Source organism: Cervus elaphus, chromosome 18 (genome assembly GCF_910594005.1).
Source record: "Cervus elaphus chromosome 18, mCerEla1.1, whole genome shotgun sequence".
NCBI classification, from domain to species: domain Eukaryota; kingdom Metazoa; phylum Chordata; class Mammalia; order Artiodactyla; family Cervidae; genus Cervus; species Cervus elaphus.
The window spans coordinates 68,459,235-68,467,533 of record NC_057832.1 but is presented as its reverse complement, the minus strand read 5'-3'; the positions used below and the strand labels follow the sequence as shown (position 1 = coordinate 68,467,533).

The window sequence follows — 8,299 nt, the reverse complement described above, 5'->3', positions numbered from 1 at the left end:
GGAATTCCTGTTGAGCTATTTCAAATCCTGGAAGATGGTGCTGTGAAAGTGCTGCACTCAATATGCCAGCAAATTTGGAAAACTCAGCAGTGGCCACAGGACTGGAAAAGATCAGTTTTCATTCCAATCCCAAAGAAAGGCAATGCCAAAGAATGCTCAAACTACTGCACAATTGCACTTATCTCACACGCTAGTAAAGCAATGCTCAAAATTCTCCAAGCCAGACTTCAGCAATACATAAATTGTGAACTTCCAGATGTTCAACTGGTTTTAGAAAAGGCAGAGGAATCAGAGATCCAAATGCCAACATCTGCTGGATCATTGAAAAAGCGAGAGTTCCAGAAAAACATCTATTTCTGCTTTATTGACTATGCCAGAGCCTTGACTGTGTGGATCACAATAAACTGTGGAAAATTCTTCAAGAGATGGGAATACCAGATTACCTGACCTGCCTCTTGAGAAACCTGTATGCAGTTTTCTCCTTGTCAGGAGGCAACAGTTAGAACTGGACATGGAACAACAGACTGGTTCCAAATAGGAAAAGGAGTATGTCAAGGCTGTATATTGTCACCCTGTTTATTTAACTTATATGCAGAGTACATCATGAGAAATGTTGGGCTGGAGGAAGCAGAAGCTGGAATCAAGATTGCTGGGAGAAATATCAATAACCTCAGACATGCAGGTGACACCACCCTTATGGAGGAAAGTGAAGGTGAACTAAAAAGTTTCTTGATGAAAGTGAAAGAGGAGAGTGAAAAAGTTGGCTTAAAGCTTAACATTCAGACAACTAAGATCATGGCATCTGGTCCCATCACTTCATGGGAAATAGATGGGGAGACAGTGGAAACAGTGCCAGACTTTATTTTTTTGGTCTCCAAAATAACTGCAGATGGTGACTGCAGCCATGAAATTAAAAGACGCTTACTCCTTGGAAGGAAAGTGATGACCAACCTAGACAGCATATTAAAAAGCAGAGACATTACTTTGCCAACAAAGGTCTGTCTGGTCAAGGCTATGGTTTTTCCATTGGTCATGTATGGATGTGAAAGTTGGACTATAAAGAAGGCTGAGAGATGAAGAATTGATGCTTTTGAACTATGGTGTTGGAGAAGACTCTTGAGAGTCCCTGGAACAGCAAGGAGATCCAACCAGTCCATCCTAAAGGAGATCAGTCCTGGGCGTTCATTGGAAGGGCTGATGCTGAAGCTGAAACTCCAGTACTTTGGCCACTTCATGAGAAGAGTTGACTCATTGGAAAAAGCCCTGATGCTGGGAGGGATTGGGGGCAGGAGGAGAAGGGGACGACAGAGGATGAGATGGTTGGATGGCATCATCAACTTGATGGACATGGGTTTGAGTAAACTCTGGGAGTTGGTGATGGACAGGGAGGCCTGGTGTGCTGCAGTTCATGGGGTTGCAAAGAGTCGGACACCTCTGAGCGACTGAACTGAACTGAACTGAATTATTTCCTTAGGATAAAATTAATTATACCACTGCAATTGCTTAGTCAGTATTATACACTTTATTTTTTGAAAGCTTTTTTTCATATAGCAAGGTTTCCCGTGAGAAATTCTTTGCCAATTTGGGCTTCATCAGATGGACAGAATAGGTTTATATTCTCCCCTCACTTCACTAACAAAGGAAGAAAATATGTCATTCCTTTCGTTTGTATTTCTTTTGTTACTATTTAAGTTGGGGCTTTCCCCCTTACGTTTATTCTCTCTACACATATATTTTCTCATTTTATTTTTAGACATTTAAACAAATCTTAATTTTTATTTATTTTTGGCTGTCCTGGGTCTTCATTGCTGTGCACAGGCTTTCTCTAGTTGTGGTGAGTGAGGACTCCTCTCTTGTTGTGGTACACACGCTTCTCACTGAAATGGCCTCCCTTGTTTTGGAGCATGGACTTCAGCAGTTGCAGTTCTTGGGCTCTAGAGCATGGGTAGTTGTGGAATGCAGGTTTAGTTGCCCCACAGCGTGAGGGATCTTCTGGGACCAGGGATCGAAACTATGTTCCCTGCAATTTCAAGTGCATTGTTAATCAGTGGACCACCAGGAAAGTCCCTATATTTTTATTTTAAAAAATGCTCATTTATGTCTTCTTTGTCTTTTTGGGTGGCTCCTGTTTTTCTTATTGTTGCTGTTTAGTTGACACGTTGTGTATTTTGCGATCCCATGGACTGTAGCCCATGGGGCTTCTCTGTTCATGGGATTTCCCAGGCAGGAATACTGGAATGGGTTGCCATTTCCTTCTCCAGGGGATCTTCTCAATCTTCTCCAGGGATTGAACCCATGTCTCCTGCATTGGCAGGTGGATTCTTTATCATTGAGCCATCAAGGAAGCCACTGATCTGTAACAGCTGTTTGTATATAATATATGGAAACTGTTGCACTTTCATATATATTGCAGACAGTGTTCCCTGCTTGTCATTTGCCTTCTGGTTATGTTTCCTGTTGCAGTTCTGGTGAAGAATTACAGGTCAGCCCTGCAGAGTCCTAAGCATGGAGTGCAGCATCTCGCCTAAGAGTTGGCCGCTCACCCAAAGGATCTTGGAGGTTCTACTGAAGAGGGAGGGATTTAAACATATCTAGGGAGTGAATTTTGCTGACTAGATGAGAGATATGAGAGTGAGGGATTTCTGGCCCAAATAATGAGGCAGAGAGCAATGCCTTGAACTAGGTGAGGACCATCAGGTGGAAGCACGCATGGGAGGAAGATGATGAAGATTATTACGTGGAGTCATCAACTTTGGATTGTCTGCAACACCCAGGTATAATGGGCCTTCAGAGACCCAGAGCTGAGTTCAGTCTCTGGCACATAGTGGATTGCCCAGATGGTCAGATTTACCTGAAATGAATTCATTGTCAGCCCGCATCTAGCAGGGTGTTCTCCTTGGTGTCTTTTGACCTCTCAATTCTTGGTGCCAGCCCCTCCCAACTAGTTTCAATAATCTCAGTTCTGCTTCTTCGGAACTCACAGATCCCAAAGAGATTAAAGGTCACAAGTGACGTTCCCTTTGTATTTGACCGAGGGCCAGGACCGTCCTAGGGGCTTTGTTTCTTTTCTTTTTCTATTCTGGGGTTTGTATGGCTTTCCTAACTAAGGTAAATGTTTGCTTGGATCTGCATGGATTTCCTGCTAGAATTCAAAACGTGGCTTTCACCCCTTTGTAATCTTCAGCAACTTCTTTTTTTTTTTTTTTTTTTAAATCTTCAGCAACTTCTTTGGCTCAGGTGGAGCAACTCATTTGAACTGTCTTTCAGCCTCAGAGGAGTTAGATGGTCCCTAGAGAAGGTAGTGCTCTGATTAGCAGTGGCGTGAAATGCTGCTACCACCCAGCAAGTGCAGAGAGCTGCAGAGCATCCCGCGGGTGCTTCTGGGTGAGAGAAGCAGTGTACTAGCTCTGGGGGAACAAGGGTAGGGGCTGTTAGGTGAGTGGATGGAGGGGAGAGTATTACAGGGAGGGGTCTAAACAGAAAAGCTTGCAGGACATTCAAAACAAAAGTCACTTCATTCTGTAGTTTCCAAAATTCATTGCTATTATAAAGCACACATTTGGACTAATTCTACAAGTCATTAATCATCTCTTCCTAGCTGTACGGTATTTGTGATCACGTTAGAGCTCCACAAGCAATTGAAACTTTCCCTTTGTGGGTAGAATGGCCCAACTATAAATCTCAGGAGAGTTGGTCCATCTAGAAAAATGGTATAGATGATCTTATTTGGAAGCAGAAAGAGACACAGAAGAAAAAATACATGGATACCACAGAGGAAAGAGGGGAAAAAATTGGGAGATTGGGATTGACATATATACGCTATTGACTACTGTGTATAAAATAGATAACTAACAAGAACCTAGTGTGCAGCACAGGGTGACCTGGGCTGCCACCTTTCCTCCTCCTCCTCCTCTCACAGCAGCTTCCTGGTCTCCAGGTAGTCCAGGCAAGCCCCTCCGGGCAGCCTGCTCACCTCCCACCTCTGCAAGTATCCATGATGCCATGTGGCCTGCAGCTCTGGGTCTGGACACCTCCAAAGTCAGGGTGCCTGGAGCCCTGTTGGCTGTTGAGGTGGCAAGGACAATCACCAGCGATGGGCTTTGCATATAAAAAGCCAAGGGATGGGTCGACCGCGCTCAGGTCTGGGAGCTCAGGGATGTCGTCAGGCTCAGTGCCCCCCTCTACCTCTGGTTCTGCTTCCCTGGGGTGGCCTCCTTCTCAGGGGACCCCAGCACCATTAGGGTCCCTCCTTCCTTCCTCCAGCTCAGCTGCAGAAGAGAACTGTCTCCTAACCAAGTTCCATCCAAAGAGCTTCCCTGGTGGCTCAGATGGTAAAGAATCTGCTTTGCAATGCGGGAGACCCGGGTTCTATCCTTGGGTTGGGGAGATCCTCTGGAGAAGGGAATGGCAACCCACTCCAGTATTCTTGCCTGGGAAATCCCATGGACAAAGGAGCCTTGCCCACGTGGGCCAGTCCATGGGCCCACAAAAAGTTGACATGACTAAGGGACTAATACCCAGTCAGATATCATGCTCTCCTTCATCCACTCACAAAAGTATGCAAACTATGGGCAAGCAAGCTTCCTCTTAGGTGCTAGAGAGGGTTTGGAGGTGGGAGGAAGCAACATGATCTACCCCATATGTAAATTTTTCATCCCTTTGATATTTCATGCTATTGCTTCTTTTTCATTCACACTTAAAACATTATCGAGCACCTATTTCTGCCATGCCATGCCAGTCATGGACAACTCAGAGATGAATAAAGCACAGCTTTGTCCCAGAGAAGCCAATGCACAGTAAGAGGCCAGAGGCACATCAGAATTTCGAATCCAGCGCCACTGTTGCTGTACAGATGCATGAACAAAGTTCTATGGGATCACCAAAAAGGATGCAAGAAACTCTGTGTGTTGGGGCTTCACAGAGGTCTACAAAATACAGACTTGTGCAGGTAAAAAGGATTTCAACAAGAGGAAAGTGTGGAGGGAGAAACTGAAGGAGAGGGAGGGAGCTTTGTATGTAGATGTATGGAGGGTTCCTGAAGACAGTGGCTGGAGCAAGAGAGGGAAGAGGTTAGTGGGAATGTAGGAAGGCTGTAGCATGGGAAGAATTTAGGACCAAGCATGTTTATTTTCTGCTGAAGAAAGGAGAGGTGTTGCCCCTTGGGTCATCTTAGGTTGTATGTTGAGGTGGTTCTGAAAGACCTTGCAGAAGTGGTTATGGCATAGAGGTTATTTCCCATCCTTTAAACAGACTGACAGTAGAAACTGAAAGGTTTTTTCTATTAGCTTTTAATTCCATTTCATTATCAACATCAAATATTTATGCAGCTTCTGTAGGGAAGTGAGTCCCACAGTCAGTGAGGGGTAGGAGATACAGAGGTTAATCAAAAGATACAGTCCTTGGGTCTTTATGTTTGTAATTTAAAATAGAAATGCATGAGAAGAATTAATAGTAGGACAGATATATAACATTTTTGTTAATCAAATGTTAGCTATAAGGTTTTGCTAGGTTCTTTTATTTTGTTTGCACCTTAGCACAGTGGCTTTCAAAGATTTTTAACCATGACCCAAAGAAATTCATTTTATACTGTGACCCAGAACCCATAAGAAAATTTCATCAAGTACTATTGAGATGCACTCTGATGTTTTATATCCTCTTGTATTTTATTATTTAAAAAAAATGCTGATCACTGACCCTCTAAATTGATTTCATGACCCACTGCTGAGTTATAACTTGCAGCTTGAAAATTCCTGTCTTTGAAGGGGTGATGAGTGTGTAGGGAAGAGGAATATCACAGATAGGGGAGAGAAAACGTGAGCATGTCTGTCATTAGCAAAGAGGTGACAGAAGCAATCACCACTCTAACTTTCTGTGCCTTAAGAGGGGAGTGAATGACCGAGGGGCTTCATCAGGAAGAGCGCTTTATTTCTCCAAATTAGAAGACAATCTTTTGATATCTGGTAAATGTATAGAGTAGTGTGGATAAAACTATGTGGTACAGAGCATTCTGAAATAATCATGGACATTCTTTAAAAAATCTGTTGAGTGATGAAATAAGTTTGAGAAATGTTAAAATTTATATACCCAATTTGGATAGCTTATTTATCTATTTTTATCCAATGGATATTTATCCATTGAATATCCTTCCATATTTATAAGCATATTTCAAGAGCTGAAAATACTTCTGGTAACAAAATAAATTTTATCCTTTTTTAAAAATCCACAATTTGCTCTTCCTAGGCCTACTAGTGGCGGCGACAGCAACAAATCTGCCAGGTGCAGGCCATGTTCATTTCCAGCACAAAGATCATGAAGCCCAACATAAAGAAGTTGGAGGAGTTTGAATACGGCATCTCCCAGGCCCTGCTGGAACTGGAGATGAACTCAGACCTCAAGGGCCAGCTGCAGGAGCCGAACATAACGGCTGCCAAGAAAACTGAAGTTGGCGGTGGCTGGAAAGCTATCGTCATCTTTGTTCCTGTTCGGCAATTGACATCTTTCCTGAAAATCCAGGTGTGGCCGGTGCACAAGCTGGAGAAGTTCAGAGGGAAGCACACCATCTTCATCACTCAGAAGAGAATTCTGCCTAATCCAACTCAAAAAAGTCGTACGAAAAATAAGCAAAAGCATCCCAGGAGCTGCACTCTGACTGCCATGCATGACACCATCCTGGAGAACTTGGTTTTCCCAAGTGAGATTGTGGGTAAGAGAATCCCCATGAAGCTGGATGGCAATTGACTCATAATGGTCCATTTGGATAAAGCACAGCAGAACAATGTGGAACACAAGGTTGAAACATTTTCTCGTGTCTATAAGAAGCTCATGAGCAAGGATGTGAATTTTGAAGTCCCAGAGTTTCAGTTGTAAACAAAAACAATTAAATAAAATATTATTCACAGTAAAAAGCCCAAGATTTAATTGATTTAAGAACCATTTGTGTTCTGTCACATTATCATCTTGCAGACCATTTGGGAAATGCAGATATAAATGGGCATCATTGCAGAAGACAAAGCTGAGAGTGCAGTGTCAAATGGGAGACTGTTTGCATCCATGGTGGCCTTTTTACTAATAAAGCATCTAAGCCAGGAAAATGTCTTCTGTAAAGAGCCAGGTAGTCAAGACTGTAGGCTTTGGGAATTCCCTGGTGGTCCAGTGGTTAGGAGTTGGTGCTTTCACTGCCATAGGCCCTGATTCAGTCTCAGATCAGGGAACTAAGATCCCACAAGTAAGTAAGTAAATAAGAATATTGTAGGCTTTATTTTTGTTGCAATTACTCAGCTCTGCCACTCTACCGTGTAAGCAGCCATAGACAATACATAAGGGAGTGAGTAGGCTGTGTTTCTGTTCAACTTTATTTATGGACATTGAAATTTAAATTTCATATGATTTTCCTATGTCAAAAAATCTTATTTTTCTTATGTTTTTCCTAAGCATTAAAAAAATGTAAACACCATTCTTAGTTTGTGGGTTATGCAAAAATAGACAGTGGGCTAGATCTCATGTGTGGGTCATAGTTTGCCAGTCACTGGTCTAAATCTTTAGGTTTTGCTTCTTTACAACTCGAAGGAGAGTCAAAGAGTCCAAGTGAAGACCTAGGGAGGCCAAGAGGCTGGAATCTGGGGGAGTCCACTCTAAGAAAAGTTGGTTGGAGGACATTTGAGGAACTAATTTCTGGGTTACAGCTGTGTAATAACCCTCAGGAAGAGGGAGAATATTATTAGAAGTCAGTTGTATTAGTTCTGGTGACACTGGCTGCTTAAACAACCCCTAAAGATAGTTAAAGTCTATTTCTCACTTTCCAAGATAGATGTTTCTGATGATCAGCAGTGGTTTTCCTCCAAGTGTTTATTAAAAGACCTAGGTTGCTTGCTTCTTGTGGCCTCATCCCCTTTATCCCTCAGTTCTCCATGCACTGTGGTCCCTCGCATTAGTCTGTAGAAGGGAAAGAGCTTGGAGGATCTTATGTGAGAGGTTCTTACAGCTCAAGCTTGGAAGCGGCACACCGCACTTCTTCTGTTCACATACCATTGGCCAGAACCCAGTCACATGGCTACAGCTGACAGCAGGGAGTCTGGGAAATAAAGTCTTCACCTGTGTGGCCAGAAAGAAGAGGAAATGGATTTGATGCACACTAGTCAGTAAAGAAGCAGGGAAGGCATTCCAGTAGAGGGGGCAGCATAAATAAAGGCAGGGAGAGGGGAAAGGCTGAGGCGAAACATGCCGTTTGTGGTCGCCAGAAGTGTTTGTGGAAAGGAGACGTTAGAGGTGGGATATCTGTGGTATAGTGCTCAACACTACC

At 43.2% G+C, this 8,299-nt stretch overlaps 1 pseudogene; it reads left to right on the top strand.

The window, feature by feature from the left end:
- Positions 1-6,285: 6,285 nt before the first annotated feature.
- LOC122674772 lies at positions 6,286-6,867 on the top strand (annotated as a pseudogene).
- The last annotated feature ends 1,432 nt before the right edge of the window (positions 6,868-8,299 follow it).